This window comes from Danio rerio, chromosome 17, assembly GCF_049306965.1.
Source record: "Danio rerio strain Tuebingen ecotype United States chromosome 17, GRCz12tu, whole genome shotgun sequence".
Classification (NCBI taxonomy): domain Eukaryota; kingdom Metazoa; phylum Chordata; class Actinopteri; order Cypriniformes; family Danionidae; genus Danio; species Danio rerio.
In genome coordinates, this window is record NC_133192.1 from 6,815,291 (window position 1) to 6,838,005 (window position 22,715).

Below are 22,715 nucleotides of genomic sequence, written 5' to 3' on the forward strand. Positions count from 1 at the left end.
AATCTCTTCAAAGTGGTTCATATTCAACTCAAATCGCTGTTGCGGCGCCGTGCGCACTCTTCGCTCGAGTCTCAAAAAATGCCCGACGCACCGCCAGCTGAAATCATGCAACGCGCACCCAAAGCGAACCTCCGCAAACTCCGCAATAGGGTTGTAACAATATACCGGTATGACGGTCTACCACGATTTGAACGTGCACGATTATCATACCATGAACAATTGCATATCAACGGTTTTAACCCTTAAAGACCGAGACAGCCGCCCGCGGCTAAAAATAAGTATTGCTCTTAAATGTTTAATAACTTTTGATCCGCTGATCCGATTCATACAATTCAAAGATTGGCATAAAGAAGAGAATCTCAGCTTTCCAGTGCTGTATCACATAACATTCGCGGACTTTCAGAGGCTCCGGAATCAGTGAGGTTACGTCATCAAAATTTGACAACGCTGATTTGACAAAGAAACGCTCGTCACTGTGTCTCCGGACAAACCAGACATGATACATTGATGCATTGTCCCTCCTCCATGCCCAGATTGGTTCAAACTCGCTATATCACAACCAATAAGCATATTTTTCACTTTTGTTTGTGGACCAACAATGAGCTTTTTGAACAACACGGAATGAGAGATAGACATACATTTCTGCGCGGCTAAATAAAACGCAAAAAAAAAAAAGTTTTGCATGAAATAATTCTCATACTAAGTACTTTTGCATGCACAGCAGCACAGAAACATGACAAAACAGTGACACAGCAAAGACGAACTGCTGCTCTTGCTGTTTTCAAAAGACACAAATGAAGGTGCAGCTGTTTGTCTGCATTGCAGACAACCATATCCAAATCCATATCCACAGACAACCATATCCATGCTGGCACATAAAACCTAAGGATGTTCCATATTGAATCTAGTTTCGTTATGTAATTATTTATAGTATAGTAAATATTTATATCTATTTTTTTACTGAGGATTTGCACCATGTTTATTTGGACTTTGACACATTATTTATTATTTTCTTATTTTTTTATTTGTTCATTGTACAAGTGGACACATTCTCTCACCTCAGCGGTTAAGATAAGGTCCTGAAAATCTCAACATGCTTACATTTCTTCATCACAACCTAGACTGAAAAAAACAACGCTTTAAATACATGTTTACAGCCATAAACTTGGTATTGCACTTTTGGTCTCCCATTTATCCTGCTTATAAGGAAGGACAGTTTAAGTTTATTTTTGTCTAATCTTAAAAGACCTTGCTTGTTTATTCCTTCTAATTTAATTTATTAAAATGGGAAAATTTTCAGTTTATTTTTATAAAAGACTTCTATAGTTCTATTAAAATGGTTCTTTCAAAAGTTTGTTGAAATAAAACCTTTGTTCAGTCAGAAAACGTGTTCTTATTCTTTTCAGGGTCTTTGCTATGAGAATTACTATTTAATACCGTATACCGCGAAACCGTCAAACCATGGTATTGTTTTAGACGATTATCATACCGTAAAAAATTCATACCGTTACAACCCTACTACGCAATGACGTCAAATTCGCCGCGCGCACTCAAGCGAACAAGCGGACGCGTCGTGTATAAACCAGGCTTTACACTCTCTCACACACTGACTACACTCCATATAAAAGCCAGAACCTAAGGTTCTTTTGCACTGTAACTGTAGATCAACAGTAAAAGTAACTCATGATCCTTTTTCAGTCCTTCATGGTGTTCCTCAAGGGTCAGTATTGGGGCCACTTTTATTTATTATTTATATCCTACCTTTAGGTCATATATTTCATTCTTTTGGCATACATTTTCATTTTTATGCAGACGATACACAAGTTTATATCTCCACAAAACCTACAACATCGCACCCCCCTTCTGACCTTACCAAATGTCTAAATGAGATTAATAAATGGATGACTAATAATTTCTTAAAGTTAAATGCCAGTAAAACCGAAGCCCTCTTGGTTGGCTCAAAATCTGTTTTATCCAAAGCTCAATCTTTTACCCTGTTTGTTGATAACTCCCCAGTCAATTTCTCAACCCACGTGAAAAGTCTTGGGGTTATACTGGATGGCATGCTCTCATTTAGTTCTCAAATTAGTAATATCTCACGTTCTGCCTTTTTTCATTTGCGTAACATTGCAAGACTTCGCCCTTCACTATCTCAACAAAGTACTGAAGTGCTTGTTCATGCTTTGGTTACATCACGGATTGATTACTGTAACTCGCTTCTCTCTGGTATTCCTGATAAACAACTTCATAGACTACAGTTGATTCAGAATTCAGCGGCTAGGATAGTTACCTGCTCGCGTACTTCTGATCACATAACTCCAATTCTCTTTCACCTGCACTGGCTTCCTGTTCACTATCGCATACAATACAAAATCCTCCTCTTAACATACAAAGCTCTTCATAACCTGGCCCCTCGCTATCTTTCTGATCTTCTTCAATTGTACACTCCTTCACGCTCACTGAGATCATCTTCTGCTGAACTGTTATCTGTCCCACACTTTAAGATGAAGTCATTTGGAGGCAGGGCTTTTAGTTGTACAGCACCAAAGTTATGGAATTCCCTGCCTTTGCACATTCGCCAGGTGGACTCTGTTTCCAATTTTAAATCTCAGATAAAGACGTTTTTGTTTAGGCTAGCTTTTAATGATTTGCTGGTTTAATTTTATGCTGATTGTTATTTTTACTGCTTGTATTTTTATGATGTACTTGTAATCTGCTGTAAGGTGTCCTTGAGTGCTTTGAAAGGCGCCTAAAAATAAAAGGTATTATTATTATTATTATTGTACCTCTTCCCAACAATGAAAACCACCAACAATCAAGAATGCATGACTATTTTAGAGTCATAGCTTTGCAATCAAAAAGTGTGATTATAATGGAAGTCAATGGGGAAAAAACAGCCCCCAACATAATGAAAGGGTAGTCAATTTGCCCAGAGTTTATTGTTGAGTTAAATTTTCAAAGCATTTTTCCAAAATATGTGTCAAAATAAGATTTGCCATCAAAAATCATTCCTTTTACTGAAACACAGAGAAACTTGTGGCCAAATTAAGACTCAAAATCACCCCAGAGTGGATGAAAACATCCCCAACAGCACACAATCGTTAAACTAAATCAAGTTATTAGTAGAGGCAGTGAGAATTGAGAAGTGTACTATAAAAGAGTGTACAGACAATGTGTATAGACAGAGAGGTGAACTTACACTCGTCTCGTCCTGGAAGCCTCTTTCTGTCTGTCTTGCCCTGCGAGAGTAAACCTCCCTGTCCCAAACCAAACTGCTTCTGTCTAGACCATCGGTCCATCAGGGAAACTAAAGCAAAACAAACAGAACATAATGGAGTCATGAAATGAGAATGGGGTGAGGGAGAAACACACAAACAACCAAACTGCAACAGAAGCATGGGATCGAGCAAACAGCAAATGAAAATGGGTAAAAGGAAACCAATAGATTAAAAAGGCATACGTTAGATATTCGTCATGCGGACAGATCTAGATACTACAGGGTCGTTCTGTGTCACATCAACCACATTTCTAGCTAAAATGATTGGCAACAAGCAGAAAAGCAAAACGAAATAGTGAGGAAAGCCAAAAATAATACCTTTGATACGTAACTTTAGCGATTTTTGTTGTATTGTATTTAGGAAGGCATCAAATTTTAGGCCAATAAAATTGATTGTTTGAAGTTGGGTTGTCACGATACCGGAATTCTATACCAATCAATACTAAAATGTTAAAAACGTCCATTTCCCGTTAACATTTGAGCGCGTTCGTAAACAGCACTGATTTGCCATTGCGCTCACATGCTCAACAGAAATGACTGTGATTGGCTGTGAAGGTCATCAGTTTACCAAACTCACCGCTGTTTACTAAGTGTGACCACAGATGCAGGGACACTGGAGCATTTCAAAGTCACGTTGATCAGCTGGATTGTCTATAAGCTGACATACGAGCGATCCGCTGATGAATCACCGCTTTAAAGCGCTCCAGTGTCCCTGTATCTGTGGTTACATTCTTGTTACATATTGAGTAGAGCTGCACAATTAATCGTTAAAAGATCGCGATCTCGATTCGACTCCCTAGACGATCTTAATCCAGCATTTCTACGATTCTGTCAATCATATTTTCAAGTTCAAGAGAGAAGAAAAGGCGGCTGCACGAGTCTCTTCATTGTTTCACACACAATGCTCAGTGACATGGACACCTCCAAATGATGTTGAATGAGTTACATACTGTATTTATAAGGTATAATTCACCTAAAATGTCATTTTTGTCTTAATTTAATGATGTTTTTGCAGCCGGGAAATCACACGTGACTTGAGCTGCTGACCGTGAGCTGTTATCACAGAGAGGGCGCGTGCTTGCTCTACTCAATGATAGTAGATACTTAAAATCAAATGTCTGATTTTACCAGTGAATAAAATGATCTAATATGACAGATTGCAAGCATATATCTCAAACATAATTCAACATCAGAATCATTATAAGTAGAATAGAATTATTTATAGAAACCAGTAGACCTACACATAATATTCCCTAGTAGCAAAGAATTCTGGCCCAGATTTGGCATAAAGCTGGCACAGCAGGCATTCATCCGGCACTGGCATACAGCATGTGGGCCAAACATGGCCCGGGTTTGGCAGAGGTGGCACCGTCTTTAAGGCTGCACACAAGATTTGAGCCAGATGAAAAACGTAGTATTTGGCCCAGATTTAAAAATTTGATAAGTGGGCCATGTGAGTTTGGCCAGTCTTGACCCACTTTTAAAATACACTAAAATCATTGTTGAGTAAAGAAAAAAAATTCTACCAATCAGGTCACTTTGAGAAAAAGCGTGCCCATAGTGTGCCTAAAGCGCATCACTCTATGGGTTTATCAATTTCATTGCAATCGTGACACACCAACCTATCTGGCCCAGTTCAGGCCCAGTTATGAGTTATTAACTTGGCTGAGACTTGGCCCAGATATGGTCTGTGTTTGGCCCTTGTCTGGAAGCCAGATTTGGTCCTGTCATGTACCGTAATTCACTGCGGCATGTGGGCCAAGCAAAACCTGATTGTGTGGGCCAGAGCTGGGCCAGAGAAATTTTGCTATGTGGGTTATTATCGATGTTGTGCCATATGTTTGTTTTTACCAGACCTTTATTTTACATCTACAGAATCGTGAGAGAATCGTGATCTGTATTTTAAGCAAAAAAATTGCGATTCTCATTTTAGCCAGAATCGTGCAGCTCTAATATTGAGTAACATTATTTTGACAATGCTAGTGTGTATTGTTCCTATGTATGTTGTATCCTCTATTATCTGACTCTTTCTCTCTCTCCACATGAGCGGAGATCAGGTGCAGCTGTAAGAAGGGTGGCGCCAGTTATAAAAGCACGCTGTTGGCGCTGCTCATCAAGTTCTCTTCCTGTTTCCCCACGCTGTGGAGTGTGTGTGAGCAGATCGCTCTGAGTTCTCTGTGTGGCAGTGATATATTTCTGTCTGAAACCTTTTTCCAAAGTAATCTGGTGATATACTCTGTTAAATATGGTAATAGGGCGGTAACTTGCATTAGCGGTGGCTGATCGTTTATTTCCTGTCTACAACCCTGTTTCAAAGTCATTTGGTGAGATACTCTGGCTGTTTCTGAATATGCGTTCTTCAGCGGTCTTGGGTTCTTGTGTTCTCGTGTAACGTCATCATCAGCTGCCTGAGTTCAGTTCCAATACTCAAGACCGCAAGTACGGAGGACGCGTGAAACTTCCCGGATGTGATCTTGATATCGAGGACGCACCGATGCACTGAGCACCGAACTCGGTCTGGAAGTCCTAGAAGTCATTGCGACTGCAGGTGGGAAGCGCTGCATTGTATTTAGATTTATTATTAAAGTTCAGAGATATCATTTATTTACCTCAGGAGTTTCCCTAAATGAAACTGTGAAAGTAAAGATCACCATGAACATCTTAATAAATGAATAAACACATTAAGGGTGTTTGTTTGCTGAAATTTGTATTAAAATCTGTTTTATTTATATTGTGCAACATATATTTATAATGTTTTATGCAAAGTATATATTTTGAAATGGGGAAAAACAATAAATCGTTGTATGAAGGCTGTAATGTTTAAATAATTTACCATTTAAAACGTGTGAAGGTCACGTGACCATCAGGAAGAACGCAGCATCTCAATTCTCAAAGTTCTCTGCCCTCCCGGTCTCCTGAGTTTGTTCTTCCGAGGACACCTGGCAAGACCGGTCTCCACAAGAACACAAGTCCGTTCTCTGCGTTCTTGGAATTGAGAAACAGCCTCTGTAAAATACGGTACTAGGACGGTATCCTGTGTTAGCTGTGGCTAAATGCTAACTTACTGCTGAATGATCAAAGGGAAGACCCTTTTTCTTTTGTCCCGTTTTCTCATGTTTAATAGATAGTTATGGAGGGTAGAATTGTATGTTTCATTTACGGAACTTTATTTTCGGTTTAGGTAAGAACTTTAATATTAGGTAGCGTACCTTGTTTTGTTTGTTGTTTTGGCCTTTTTGTTCCCTGGTTCTGATACTGGTATATTTGTTTAATAAATCTGTTACCCCTTTTGACAACTTGGCCTGTGTGTGTGTGCTAAGGGAGCAGGAACGGGGACTCCAGGTGACCTCTTTTAATAGCGGTCATCCTTAATCTTATGTGCGTAGCGAGGTGCATCCGCTACATAACACACTCAGTAAACAGCGATGCGTTTGGTGAACTGATGACCACCACAGTCAATCACGGTCATTTCTGTTGAGCATGTGAACACAATGGCAAATCAGCGCTGTTTAAGAACGTGCTCAACGGCGCTCAAATGTTAGAGGGTAATGGATGTTTTTAAGATTTCTGTATCGTGACAACTGAAGTCTGAAGAGAAAAAAATAATCAAAAATATACATTAATAATAATAATAATGAGCTTTATTTAATAATAGTATTTTAAAAAAAATGTAAGCTTGTTTTTAGTAAGTGATGGACTATTAATGGATTTCTAGAGCATAATGATGATTTTGGATAAATTAAATTTGTTATATGGGGATTGTAAAAGCCAATTTTAAGAAAACAACTGAAAAAAAGTGATTTAATAACAGTATTTTTTCTGTCCTATTTTATGGGCAGTAGTTTTTTTTAAACTACATAATTTGAGTAGGACTGGGCCGATAAACGATATTATATCGAAAAGTGATAACATGTTTCAATAACAATGATAAGCTCTGGACTTTTTTATATTGATCTGAGGGCCTACTCACACTATGCTATCTGAACCGTGCCCAGGCCCGTTTGAGAAGTGTGTGCGCGCTGAATCGGGTTCAAGCATGGTTTACTTTGCCGGCCCTGGCCAGGTTGGAAGAGGTGTGCCCGAGCACGGTTCACTTGGGCCATTGGGTACGCTTGTGTGTGAGTGCAAAACGCGGCAAAGCCCGAAACTGAAAGCGAGACGTGACTTTTAAGAGACTATTTCATATGGATTTATTAATCATTGTTACTGTTCAGTGAACGCAAACTGCCGTAGTTTATTAAAGACGAGAACTCCTCACAGCACGACAGCTGCACGCCTTCAGCAGACCTCCTCATTCCTGCAGCACGAGGGCTTTATGATTGTTTATGAGCGTCAAAAGTAGCTGATCTGTTTGGTGAAATATCTGACTGCGTGTCACTGCATCCAAAGCGATATAACTAAAGAAATCTCCAATGTGCTGAGCGAGAGCGCTACTGACCACCTGCGCATCATCAATGACGTAAGCGTGCCCAGGCCCGATTGTAATGTGAGTGCGGGCAGTCGGGGGAGATGGGAGGGGGGACAAGCGTGCTTTGGCCCGGTTCGAGGCAACTGTACATAGTGTGAGTACGGCCTAAGAGCCAATCACACAGCAGAAATGTGCAACAATGGGAATCTAAAAGTGAGTTGATATTGGAGATGTACCGAATTTTTTAATTTTGTAAATTTATCAGTCGAAAATATGTTATGCCATTTAATGGACCTTTAAATTTTTGTTGCTTCAGTTATTGTTGGGGGACTCTTTAAAATCTGGAAGCATTAACAACATGCAGAAAAAATATTTTTAGACATACTGTTAAAATGTCCTCGCTCTGTTAAACATCATTAGGGAATTATTTAAAAAAGAAAATAAAAATAAAAGGGGGCTAATAATTCTGACTTCAACTGTATATCGAAATATATATAATTATAGTTCAGTATGGAAAATAATTATTAAGCATGCATTCTTGTCATGTTGCCCAGCTCTACATTTAAGTCATTGGGTTAAACTTAAAAAGTTTTTATAAAATGCCAAATAATTTATATAATTACATAAAATGATATATAATTATTACAAGGCATTTTCAATTTTAGTTTCTGTTTTAGGCCCAGAATCTTTGTATGGATGCATCCCTAAACTGTAAACAGTGATTAGTTTAGTTACTTTTCATAATAATGCATACTATTAATTTAATTAATAATTTTAAAGCAACAGATTTACTCACATTTTTAAGTAGTCAAGTATTCGCTTTTTACAGTGCACTTGTATTCCAATTGTAAAATTTATTCAAAAAGGGGAAAAAGCACATCTTTTATTTTTTTATTCGGATGTTTGCATGCCTGTAACGCAAGAATAATGAAATATATCTCAATATGTTGTTTTACTGTAATTATACACAATCTTTTCTTTTGGTATCTTTTTAAAGCACTATATATTATTCATATCCAAATAGATAGATAAAAATTAGATAATAAAGAATAGGAAAAAAGAATAAAATAATAATATTGATATTTAATTAATATATAAAAGAATTTTGAATGCATGACTTTTTTTTCAAGATTAATGCAAGATCCTTTTTTCTCTTAATGAAGAATAAAATATGTTGAAAGTTAAAATGTTAAGTATTAAAGGTATCTAAATATGATTTTAGATTTGCATATTTAATAAATACATCACATTTTTTTCTCAGGGTTTAATCCAAGATTTGAGAATTGCTCATATATACCCAAATGTATTGGCTGAAAGCAAAATGTGGATAACCTTGCAGAGAATGTTTAAAGAATTAATAAGTCTGAGGATGGAAATGTGGCTTGCTTTTTCTTTATCCAAACTCAGACATCATAATAATTATAATAATGTAATAATAATTTGGGATTTAAACCGACCACAGAGTCAGGAGCTTTAATGTCTCATCCGAAAGACGGCGCTTACTGAGTAGTATAGAGTCCCCTTCACTATACTGGGGCGTTAGAATCCACACAGACTGCAGGTTGGCCCTACTGGCCTCATTAGCATCACTTCCGGCAACAACTTAACTTTCCCATGTGGTCTCCCATCCAGGTACTGATCGGGCACAGCCCTGCTTAGCTACATCACTATTATTACTTGTTTTTCTTCGCATCAAAATAAAAACATTTGAGAAAGGGACTTCAGGTTGATTTGACACGCAATGAACATACAGTAAATTAACTTTACCCAGTTTTACTTCATCAGAGAGAAGGTATTAAATCTTTAGTATTTACTGTTTATTTTGAATGACAACAGTAAATATATGCATTACATATCGTTATATGCATAATGAAGGCATATAGGCATATATTTACAAAAATTAAAATATGAAGAGTTTGATGATAAAATGGCTGTAGAGCTCCAGAAAATAATAAAATAAGAATTCTTCAGCAAATGTACTTTTATTTGATGTTTATTTTTGTTAAAACAATCATACTGAAAAACAGTCGGGGGGGGAAAACATTCATACTTTAAAACACTATGAGTGAGTGAAAACCTCAGGAGATATTCAGGCTCTGATTGGCTGTTGTCCTTTTCCTTTCTGGCTTGTTGATTTTCCCATGTTGTCACACAAGGAAGCAGTGTGTTTGAGGTTTTTCCTGAATACTATTCTACAGTTGTGCCTCCAATTAACTCAAATGTTGTCAATTAGCCAATCAGAAACTTCCAAAAGCTTGACACCATCATCTGAGCTTTTTCAGAGGCAGAATAATCTTATTGTATGTAAACTTGACCTTCAAGAAGTTATATAAATTTCTTAAAAAATCTCTCTCTCATTATTCTGCTATTAAGCATAACAGAAACTAATTGTCACGGTTGCAGGTTTGTGCGCTTCTACTGAGTGTATGTTTGATCATGTGGGTTTGTTTTGTTTTGGTTGTCCATGTGTATTTGTTATGCTCACGTGCTATGACGACACTCAGCTGGGCTGATTACTCGCCAGCTGAGGCTCATTAATAGGCCTATATCAGGGCGACGTTTCTATGTGTCTTTGTCAGTTCGTTACACCTGTTCATATGTGTGTTGTCTGTGCTCAGGCCCCAGAGGAGATTTACCTGGACCCTGTTTTCCTGTGTTCCTGCCCTGTGTTCATCGTCCTCCTAGCCTGTCACTATCATTGTTTGTTTATTTTAACTTTGTCAAATAAACATCATCACTTGCATCTGGATCCTCTCAGGCTCTTATTTTTGATCGTAACACTAATTTGATAATCCTAACTTACCTAAAAGAGAAAAAGTTTAGTCACATTAACATCTGACCTTTTTTTTAAAATGGTTATGTGCCTTTTTATTCAGTGTATGTTAACTTCTGGTTTCAACTGTATTGTGCAGCCTTAATAGTAATTGGACATTTAATTTCACAAAACATCCTTAAAATAAGTTTAAAAAACTTAAAACCTCTGAAACATTTGTTTTTTTAAGAGCCTGACTGGGAAACTAAACTATTAATTCAAAACTGCAGTGCTAAATTTATGCCAAACTCTATTCCAGCAGAACAAATATCACATAAAATGTCACCGTATACACCAATAATCATAAAACAACCCCTTTTAGCACAATGTCAGATTCATTAACGTCACTGTACATTATCCATTACGCATTTCATCATCACCACTATACAAAATAACATCAAATGACATGAAAAATCCAAAAGCTCTGTAAAAAGCAAATACTATGTGTGAGGAGGGCCAGAAAAACAAGAGTAGCAGCAAACACACCACGGTAAGAGACAAAACTATGCCAGAAATGTAAATTGCACACACAGCTGCAAGTCAATTCCATTCCAAGCCAACAAATGTTGCATAAAATATCAGCTGGTAGAAAGAAAACACTCTGACGCCTTCAAAGCAGCCGACGCATTTAAATGCATGATTTCACATTTCTGTAGAGACCTGCATAATTCAACACAAGCACTGGTATATGATCTCAGATGTGTTCCAGCGGAGCGTTGATTGTGTTATGATAAGTTGTACATTATTTATAGATCATTTTGTACTTGATATTTAATTTAGATCTAAAACTGCAAAGTAAAAAAAAGAGAGAAGAAAACAGTGAAAAGAGAGAGCAAATAATACAATATCAAAACAAATACATGAAAAACTGATTCATCTGAGCAGAGCATACAATTTCACTGTGTGATGGTACATCCCAGATGCCTCCGAGCCCAAAGTCGACAGCGCTTCTGGACACTGTTAACATAGGGCTTGCTTTTGGCACAGTACACTTTAAACTGGCATTTGTGGATGTAACTACGTATTGTGGTACATGACAAAGGTTTGCCAAAGTAGTCCTGAGCCCATGTGCTGATATCACTTACAGATGAATAATGATAACGATGAGTTGTACATTATTTATAGATCATTTTATACTTGATATTTAGTTTAGATCTAAAGCTGCAAAGTAAAAAAGAAAATGTCCTTAAAAAAGAGAGCAAATAATGCAATCTCTCAAAAAATACCTAAAATACTGATTCATCTGACCACAGTATAACACAGTAACAGTTTATTGATCATTTTATACTTTATATTTAATTTCAATCTAAAATTGCAAAGTAAAAAAAACAACACAAAATGTTGTGAAAAGAGAGAGCAAATAATGCAATCTCCCCCAAAAATACTGATTCATCTGACCACAGTACACATTTCTACTGTGTTATGGTCCATCCCAGATGCCCCCAAGCCCAGAGAAGTCGACGGCACTTGTGGACACTGTTAACATAGGGCTTCTTTTTGGCACAGTACACTTTTAACTGGCATTTGTGGATGTAACAATGTATTGTGGTACTTGACAAAGGTTTGCCAAAGTAGTCCTGAGCCCATGTGCTGATATCGCTTATAAATTAATAATGATAACGATAAGTTGTACATTATTTATAGATCATTTTATACTTGATATTTAGTTTAGATCTAAAGCTGCAAAGTAAAAAATAAAATGTCCTTAAAAAAGAGAGCAAATAATGCAATCTCTCAAAAAATACCTAAAATACTGATTCATCTGACCACAGTACATGATTTCACTGTGTGATGGTACATCCCAGATGCCTCCGAGCCCAAAGGTGATGGCGCTTCTGGACACTGTTAACATAGGGCTTCCTTTTAACACAGTACACTTTTAACTGCCATTTGTGGATGTAACTACGTATTGTGGTACATGACAAAGGTTTGCCAAAGTAGTCCTGAGCCCATGTGCTGATATCACTTACAGATGAATAATGATAACGATAAGTTGTACATTATTTATAGATCATTTTGTACTTTATATTTAATTTCAATCTAAAATTGCAAAGTAAAAAAACAACAGAAAATGTTGTGAAAAGAGAGAGCAAATAATGCAATCTCCCCCAAAAATACTGATTCATCTGGCCACAGTACACATTTCTACTGTGTTATGGTCCATCCCAGATGCCCCCAAGCCCAAAGAAGTCGACGGCACTTGTGGACACTGTTAACATAGGGCTTCTTTTTGGCACAGTACACTTTTAACTGGCATTTGTGGATGTAACAATGTATTGTGGTACTTGACAAAGGTTTGCCAAAGTAGTCCTGAGCTCATGTGCTGATATCGCTGATAAATTAATAAAGATAACGAAAAGTTGTACATTATTTATAGATCATTTTATACTTGATATTTAGTTTAGATCTAAAGCTGCAAAGTAAAAAAGAAAATGTCCTTAAAAAAGAGAGCAAACAATGCAATCTCTCAAAAAATATCTGAAATACTGATTCATCAGACCACAGTACACAATTTCACTGTGTGATGGTACATCCCAGATGCCTCTAAGGCCAGAGAAGTCGACGGTGCTTATGGACACTGTTAACACAGGGCTTCCTTTTGGCACAGTACAGTTTTAGCTGGCATTTGTGGATGTAACTATGTAGTGTAGTACTTGACAAAGATTTGCCAAAGTATTCCTGAGCCCATGTGGGGTTATTGCTTATAGATGAATATTGATCATTTTGTACTTGATATTAAATCTAAAATTGCAAAGTAAAAAAGAAAATGTCCTGAAAAAAGAGAGCAAACAATGCAATCTCTCAAAAAATATCTGAAATACTGATTCATCTGACCACAGTACACGATTTCACTGTGTGATGGTCCATCCCAGATTAATCAGAAGGCTATACTTTGCTATGATTGGTCAAAAGGTTGTGCTCAACCCTTCTCTGAATGGTCAGAAGCTCCTCCTCTGCTCTGCTATGGTTAGTCAGATGGCCCTACACAGCTGTGCTATGATTGGTCAGATGGCTCAACGCTCGTTTACTCTGATTGCTCAGATGGTCCAGTCCTTTGTAAACAACACTTGTCAAAAAATGACTCACCAACTATTCCAGCATAAATTACAAAGCTGATGCCCTTCCAGCTGCAACCCAGTACTTGGAAACACCCATACACTCCCACATTCATTCAAACACCCATACACTACAGCTAGTGTAGTTAATTCAATTCACCTATATCACATGTATTTGGACTTGGGAAAAACCTGAGCACCCGGAGGAAACCCACACCAACACAGAGAGAACATGCAAACTCCACACAGAAATGCCAACTGACCCAGCCGGGACTCGAACCTGAGACCTTCTAGCTGCGAGGTGACAGTGCTAACCACTGAGTCAATGTGCTGCTCTAATGTCAATCCTTTAAAGTTATTCATCCACCATCCAGAAAATCTGGTTTCCTCTATAGGGTACTTTTAGTCAAGGTAAAATGAATTCAGCACTTATTTAATCCTTACAAACACATAAAGGCAGCAGCTGAAACTATAGTGTCTCTCTTCTCTGGTCTTCAGTTCAATTCATCTAATTCCCAAATAACAAGAAATGACGGTTAAGTATAATTCTGCAGGCACAGCTATCTGAAAGGTTAAATAGAGGATTACATGACTAAGTACATGGAAGAGCTACTCAGGTTTAGAAGCTAAACATATTATTAAATAAAAAAAATATCCTTCTGCATATTGACCGTTTCGCTGTGAATTCATAAATCTGTATGCTGAAAAAGGAGCATATGCTGAAAAACAGCAGAATCAGAATTAGAATCAGTTTTATTGCCAAGTGTGCTTCACACACATGAGGAATTTGTTTTGGCTACAGAAGATTCCAGTGTACATAAAGTGACAACACAAAATAAATATGAAAAAAGACGATAAACATTAAACAGATGCAGTTAGTCAAGAAATCTGGATGTTGAGTTGTATGTACAGATTTGTTATAAATATACAGGTTATACGGTGCTGTGTACAAATGCTAATGTAGTAAGTATTGCATTGTATATAGATATAAGGTGCTTTGTACAAGTGCGTATAAAAAAGTATTGCACATGTTTATTGCACAGTTGTGGGAATGTTTAACTGTTAATAAGGTAGATGACCTGAGGAAAGAAACTTTACTTGTGACTGGCTATTTTTGTTCTTGGTGCTCTGAAGCGCCGACCAGACAGTAACAGTTCGAACAGGTAGTGTGCTGGGTGCGAGGCATCCAGAGTGATTTTGCGAGCCCTTTTACTCACTCTGGAAGAGTACAGTTCTTGAAGTGTGAGAAGGGTAGTGCCAGTGATATGTTCAGCAGTCCGGAGATTTGTGAACCGTTACACCACTATTCTGCGGTAACAATGTATATCATCATACCGCCCAGCCCTAAACTCAGGCTAAAGAAATAAACACACACCAATGATGAGTATCAGAACAGATAAAGTCTGCATGAGTGTCTGAGGCACATGTAGTGTTATCTGTGTGTGTGTGTGTGTGTGTGTCTGGTGCTGCGGTTTACTAGAGGCAGTAAAAGTCTGTATCGGCTGGCTGTGAGCTCTGGGACTCAGGGTTACTGAGAGTGCATGAACAGAGACGGCTGAATTCAGGTCAGTGTGCCAATGACAACATTTACAGCCACAACAGCGCCATAGGCTGGATAGGGCTGGGCGATATGGGCAAAAAAATCATATCCCGGTATTTTTAGGAGGAATAACGGTATACGATATATATCCGGTATTTTCTTATAAATGGTTACTTTAGAGTTAAAGCTTTTATTAAAACTTTGTTAAACATTTTTGAGCAAAATATAATTCAAACACAGGGGTTTCCCTCCCTGATTACAAATAAAAAGCTGCACAAAAAATAACAGCTGCACAAAATCTTTGATAAATAAAACAGAGTACAGGTTTTTCTCCTGCTTAAAACTGTTGCGCAACATTTCAAATTATTAAGCCAAATGTTTGATGAATAAATACATTACAGGGTTTTTTCCTGCTTAACACTATACACAGCATTACTGTGCTGTTGTGTAAAAAACAAAGTAAACAGAACCATAAAAAGCAAAAAAGAAACTCTTAAACAGTAACACAACAAAAACTATTGTAGGATAGAAAAGAACTACATTGAATGTAAATATGAAACAATCAGTATTTAATGTCACAATTACGGCGTTGTAAACCTGTATAGCACAGTTGTGTGATTTACAAACAACAATTGAATCAGCTGTATGTGTTTTTAGTTACACATTTACATGCATGTATTGTGCACAATTGTTAAACACTGCACATATCGAAGATATCAAAAGAGAAGTCGTTTACTCCATGCAAAATAATCCTACACTTTTCTTTTGTTTTGACTGAACTTGTTTTTACTAAATATTAGGTAAGGAGATGAAAATGAATAGACTATAGATATGAGAAGTAACGAAATTTTTTCAGAGTACTGTGATGAAATGCTGGTTAAGCGTATAAATGTAACAGTCATTATCATTATATAGTCATTATACAGTCATCATATGTTATAGCGTAAATGTAAAGAAGAGACTGTCGTGTAATAAATCCTGAACTTATTATAATCCCATTTTGCCATTTTTAATTCTTTTAAACACATTCAGGTGCTGCTTGTCAATTTGAGAAGGCTTCTACGTTCTTTCTTGCTGTCAGCTGCAGGCGCTATGACACGTGCGTGCACGCGAGAGGGAGTCCGATTTTATTACAACACCAGCACTGCATGTTCCTCCATGTCGCGTCAGTGATGGGTTGTTGTAGGAATGATTCATTATTTTGAAAAACTATTTTGTTTGACTCAGGGAGTGAATAATTCATTTGCGCATACGCACGTTTGTGCAAGTGGAGTTCGAGTGCGACCCTGGAGTGGTCTGTTTCGTGCAGAATGCACACATGTGGCCTCAAACCATATCGATATGAAGGATATTGGATAATCCCGCACCGCGTAGGGGAATCATATCGATATATATCCCCAGAAACCGATATACAGCCCAGCCCTAGTGCTACTGTATGCTGACATACAGCACCGTTGTGCTCATGGCGACCCAAGTTCGATTCCCGGCTTGAGGTCCTTTGTCAACCCTTCTCCTGTCTCTGCTCCCAATACTCCCCTGTCTGTAACCTCCACTGCCCTGTACATTAAAGGTGAATGATATTGGATAATACCGCATCACGTTGGGGAATCATATCAATATATCCCCAGAACCCGATATACCGCCCAGCCCAATGTCTTTTACAGATTTGGTCATTGGTGACGACGTTCGCCTCTGCTATTTATACTTTGATTTGCATAGGGATGCACCGATATGGATTTTTTGGCCGATACCGATAACCGATAATTCTTCAGACTTGGAGGCCGATAGCCGATATGTATAGGCCGATATTTATAAATATTTCAAAATGTTATACTTTTAAACAGCAAACTTCATAAAAGATTGAACTGCTCTTATGAACTAAATAGTCCATACTCGAAACAATAAAAGCTAAAATTTCAAAATTGCAAGGTGATTATAGACCTATATTCACGATTTCACATAAATCAGCATGCAAAAAATACATTATTTCCTTTTCTTCATAGCAAATGAACATGCAACTTGACTGTTGCATAAAAATAATAGGTTAAATAACAAAATGAGATTTAATTAACAAGCAAGTTAAATATTTTAATAAGATGAAAATGAAAGAGCTAATGACTGAAACCAGCTCAAAAGGTCTTGAATAAAACGTGTTACAGTGATGTACACATGTACAAATATGTCATGTCCGAAAAAGCCTTTTTTAGATGCGTTTTGACAGTTTAGAGCCATCGTACAAGCGAAAAGCTAGATACAGATGGTACGTTTTAGTTCGTTTAGAAAATGCAGCACAGATTCATCCTATTTGGCGTTTTTGTCACGGTTGTGGATTCATCTGCTCCTTATTTGAAGTGTCTGCGTTGTGTGACAGTTCATTATTATGATACGTGTTTCTAAGTATGTGTGCCTTTCTCTCTCTGTGTTTGTGTGGGTGTCGCGTGGCTGTCAGTGGGTGTTTGTTTTCATGTCATCAGCTGAGCGGTCACATGATCTTTGTTACCGGAACTGTTCCGTAGCGCCGCTCGGCTGATAATCAGCGCGCTACAGGTGTAGCGCATTTTTTGTGCCTATAAATGTTCAGCGTTCCTGTCTCACGTTGTCAGGTCGTTGTTTTGCTCACGGTTCTTTGTGTTTTGTCAGGCTCCTCTCTTCGCTGGTGGTGAGTGGTCTGGTTGTATTCCATGTTGCAGTATCTGATGCTTCCTGTTTCTTCCTGATGAATGTGTGATCCGCTCTGTTGATGAAGTACATCTGAGACATCCCGGTCTCTTCTATGACGAATGTTTTTTCTGCTCTGTTGATGAGTTTTATGAACATTTGATCAGTGCTGCCGAACCAGACCACCACTATATTATTCACCTGTTCAGTGCCTCCAGCCACTCACCATTATTCTGTCTATTTGTGAGAACTATATTAAAAGACTTTGTTTTTCTTGCAATTGGGTTCTTCATCTTTTATGTCACGTGACAGTTTTAGATTCTTTTGAACACATGTAGGTGCTTGTCAATCAGACTACGCTTCTCCGCTCGTTCTTGCTGTCAATTGCGGGAAAATGATCGATGAAAAGAGTTTCACTCAACTGTAGAGGCAGAGTTGCCATCAGTCAGATTTTGATACAAAACCTGCATTGAGCATGACTTTATGACAAACACAGAGCAGAATATAAAGACAGACTGAGCGGCTAGTTGACAGCCCCTTTGACTGGATTCACCTCTCACCTCTCCCCCGTGCTACAGTGTGTGTGTGTGTGTGTGTGTGTGTGTGTGTGTGTGTGTGTGTGTGCGGTGACAGCTCCCACATGCGCTCGATATAATCAATTAGAATATTCCGATCAAACTGACAACAATCGTACATCAACAACACATGGCAAGCAACGCGTTGATAATTACAAATAATCAGATTGCAAACAACCGTTATGTTTACACGTGTTGTAAAATGTGAGGGTCCATTAAGGGACTGGGCTGCAGTTTGGGGTGTGTGTGAAGCGGAGGGAGAGAGAAAAGAGCAGCGTTTTTTCCGCAATTACTATTATCAGTAGGCTTGGGCGGTATTACGGTATTACGGTATTATGGTATATCGCGGGATCTAAAAATACCAACGGTGTCAGTTTCAATACCGTTATACCGTCATAAAATATTAAATATCCTTTATTTAATGCCTACAAAAACGTATGTGTGGTTGTCATCATGGGACAGTGTGGAGGAGAGAGGGAGAGGGAGGGGGAGAGAGGGAGAGGGAGAGGGAGGGGGATAGGGAGAGTGGGAGAAGTGACGTGACGTGACGGGACGAGTCGCGCTTCAAAGTGTCCTGCACTTTGGCAGTTTCGACTGAACAGAAGGGAGACGTGGTTAATATGAACGAGAGGTCTGCATTAGAGCTGAAGATCTTTGCCCGAACCCGGCGAGACCCGAAAAAATCCAAATACCTGCATTAAAATCCATCCCTGCAAAGGTCAAACAAATGATGATGAAGTAGTAAAAAAGCTAATTCTGACGGCGGTCAAGCCAGTCACTAGCTCAGAAAGAGCGGTTATTCCAGCCGCAGGTATTTTGCGGTCGCTCATACACTGCGTATTACTGTAGAGCCCTAAACCGCAAGCTGACAGGTAAAAAGACGAGGCCAGTCAGGCCACTCGCTACACTGAAACTGCTGTAATAGAAAATTAAATGGATGTTCCTGACTGGTAGAAGATGAACAAACAATCCTACCCAAAACTTGCAAAATCAGCCGGATCAGAACTCTGCATCTCAGCCTGTAGCAGCAGGAAAGGGTTTTCAGCTGCTGGACCCCGTAAGCGCAGGACTGCACTAAAGCCTGTGGCTTTAATAATGTTCCTCCACAAACACACGTAGCCTAGTCTTGGTGAGTAAAGGGTTTTTCAATTATAAATAAATATTAATTAAACCATATAATCATAATGTAGGCAGAGTATACAGGCTAATGGTGGCATTATTCTTTTAATATTCATCTTCACCGGCGCCTTAATGCCAGATTGTGAAGAGAAGTGGCGAAACAAATTTTGCACAGCCTTTATCTTAATTTCGTTATTGCCAAAATACCCGTCATCATTTACAGTTTATTTTAATTTGATTTGTTAAGCAAGATTTCTTTTCATTGGTGTGTTGGCCAATTTAAAAGCTAAGTGCATGTACCCAGGCCTATATAGAGTGCTGAGATGTTACGATGTTACAGAGGACTTATTTTATTTTTTGTTCCAACTTCCAAGTGGCATATAGTCTATGTTTGTTACGAATAAATTATGTTAAAACATATAAATGACTGATTCTTGAAAAAATGCATTAGAGCTGTGTGCATGAGCACATTTGAATAATGTCGGGCTGTAAATGGGTTCGGGCTTTATAAAGCTGTCAATCAAAATGTACCTGTCGGACTCGGGACCTGTCGGGTATAATTTTTATGGCCCGATTACAGCTCTCTGTATTCCCGCTGCAGTACCGAGGGAGCCGGCCAGATTTCTTATGATGTGGGAGTAAATTTCTGAATAAATCGCGGGAGAGATGTGTGTGTGTTTGTGTAAGAGAGAGAGAGAGAGAGAGAGAAAGAGAGAGAGAGAGAGAGAGAGAGAGAGAGAGATGCACAGTCGCTTGGCGCTCTCTCTCTCTCTCTCTCTCTCTCTCTCTCTTTCTTTCTGACCGCGAGCCTAAGGTCGCATAGAAGGTATTCAGTTTCTGAATGGTTTAGACTCAAGCCAACAGTTTGGTGACGCTGTCGGAGCCTTACGTCATAATTTTTTTATGACGCCGGTAATACCGGATACCGGGGTAAAATATGGAGGCGGTTTGACGGTATCAAAATTTGGATACCGCCCAAGCCTAATTTTCAGTGATGTTCCCTCTTTGGTGACTGATTTGTTGTACCACACGGAAAGTAATAAATATTTTTGAATCATTATGGAGTAATAAGTGAATCTCCCCTGCTATCTCTAACACAACAAAGAGACAGAGCAGGAAAGGTTTACATGTAATATTTTTCCTAAAGTGGTTTAAAGCAAAATACACAATGACACTCAATCAAACATATAATAATGAGGAACATAGAGACTTATTGAGTTATTAATGCACAGCAACGCTGCATGAAGAAAGGACAGACTTTGAAGGAATAAACAGTGCGAGGAGAGATCCATTATAGTGCACTGAACAAGTCTGAACAAGTTCCGTCCACGCGAGCACGGCAGACAGGTCTGTAAAATTACATAATTTATCGGTTTAAAGATATCGGCCTAATTTAGACATCGGATCGATAACGATAATTTTAAAAATAGCATTTATCGGCCGATAACGATATGGCCGCCGATATATCGTGCATCCCTAGATTTGTATTTCAATTTATTCATTTTTTCCACTTAACTGCAAATTAGAATAGAAACAATATAAAAAGCACACAAACATACTGACAGTAATATGTACTGTACAATGTTAGGGGCTTAGTGAAGGGTCAATTGTATCGTTTTCTTTATTGTATTTATTTATAGATTGTAGTGTTGTCATAATACTGGAATTTGTTACCAATCGATACTGAAAAAAAGTCTATTTCACGCTAACATTTGAGCGCTGTTGAGTGCATTCTTAAACAGTGTTGATTTGCCATTGTGTTCACATGCTCAACAGAATCGACTGTGATTGGCGATGAAGGTCATTAGTTCACCAAACTCATCGTTGTTTAACCACAGATACAGGAACACTGGAGCTTTTCAAAAATCACATAAATCGGCTGGTTTGTCTATACAAGCTGAGATACGAGTGATACGCTGATGAATCATGGCTTTTAAACGCTCCAGTGTCCCTGTATCTGTGGTTACACTGAGTAAATTGAGGTGAGTTTGGTGAACTGATGACCTTTACAGGCAATCACAGTCGTTTCTGTTGAGCATGTGAACACAATAGCCAATAAGAGCTGTTAAAGATTGTGCTTAAATGTTAGTGGGAAATGGACATTTTTAAAATTCCATTACCCTGACAATCCTAACAGATTTTATATTATATTTTAAAGAGATGCACTCCCACTAGAGCTGCACGATTCTGGCTAAAATGAGAATCGCGATTTTTTTGCTTAAAATAAAGATCACGATTTTCTCACGATTCTGTAGATGTAAAATAAAGGTATGGTAAAAACAAACATATGGCACAACATCGATGATAATATTATGTGTACGTCAACTGGTTTCTATAAATAATTCTATTCTACTTATAATAATTCTAATGTTGAATTATTATGTTTGAGATATATGCTTGCAATCTCTCATATTAGACCAATTTATTCACTGGTAAAATCAGACATTTGCCATTATCAGATTATATTCAACAATATATAGTGTAGACTAGTTATACTGACATTGTAAACATTTATTTTCATGCACAACTGTGGATTCGCTATCAAAGAAAAAACATATCAAATGCTTGTCGTAATCATAACTCTAAAATGTGATATGATCATTTAAATGAAGTGCACACTTTCGGTTTCATTTTGACTATAAGTGCTTGTTCATACTTCGCGCGCGGCTCCCAAACGATCACTCTGTGCCACAAACAATATTATTTGCAACTGTATTACCTGTTACTTGCAACATATGCACGTTCTGTTCACTAAAGTAGACGCACGCGCCCTCTTTGTGATAACCGCTCGCGGTCAGAAGCTAATGTCACGTGTAGGGTTGTAACGGTATGAATTTTTCACGGTATGATAATCGTCTAAAACAATACCACGGTTTGACGGTTTCGCGGTATACGGTATGTTACAAATGTTACAAAATAATAGAACAGTGAAGCAAATTTGACTTTTTCCAAATAATATATTTTTAGTTACTATAAACAACACCACTTACAATGAACAAATAAAAATAAGAAAATAATAAATAATGTGTCAAAGTCCAAATAAAGTCCAAATAAACATGGTGCAAATCCTCAGTAAAAAATAGATATAAATATTTACTATACTATAAATAGTTATATAACGAAACTAGATTCAATATGGAACATCCTTAGGTTTTATGTGCCAGCATGGATATGGTTGTCTATCGATATGGATTTGGATATGGTTGTCTGCAATGCAGACAAACAGCTGCACCTTCATTTGCGTCTTTTGAAAACAGCAAGAGCAGCAGT

At 38.0% G+C, this 22,715-nt stretch overlaps 1 protein-coding gene across 2 annotated transcripts in view; it reads right to left on the minus strand.

Annotated features, from left to right (window-relative positions):
• Positions 1–22,715, minus strand: part of xkr6a (XK, Kell blood group complex subunit-related family, member 6a) — a 73,198-nt gene that overhangs the window by 24,939 nt on the left and 25,544 nt on the right. The window contains exon 2 of one of the 2 annotated variants that reach the window (XM_021467275.3): positions 3,200–3,307. The exons of the other annotated variant lie outside the window; for it this stretch is intronic. The gene's annotated coding sequence lies outside the window, so the exon portion shown is untranslated. The remainder of the gene's footprint in view (positions 1–3,199; positions 3,308–22,715) is intronic. 2 annotated transcript variants of the gene reach the window in all.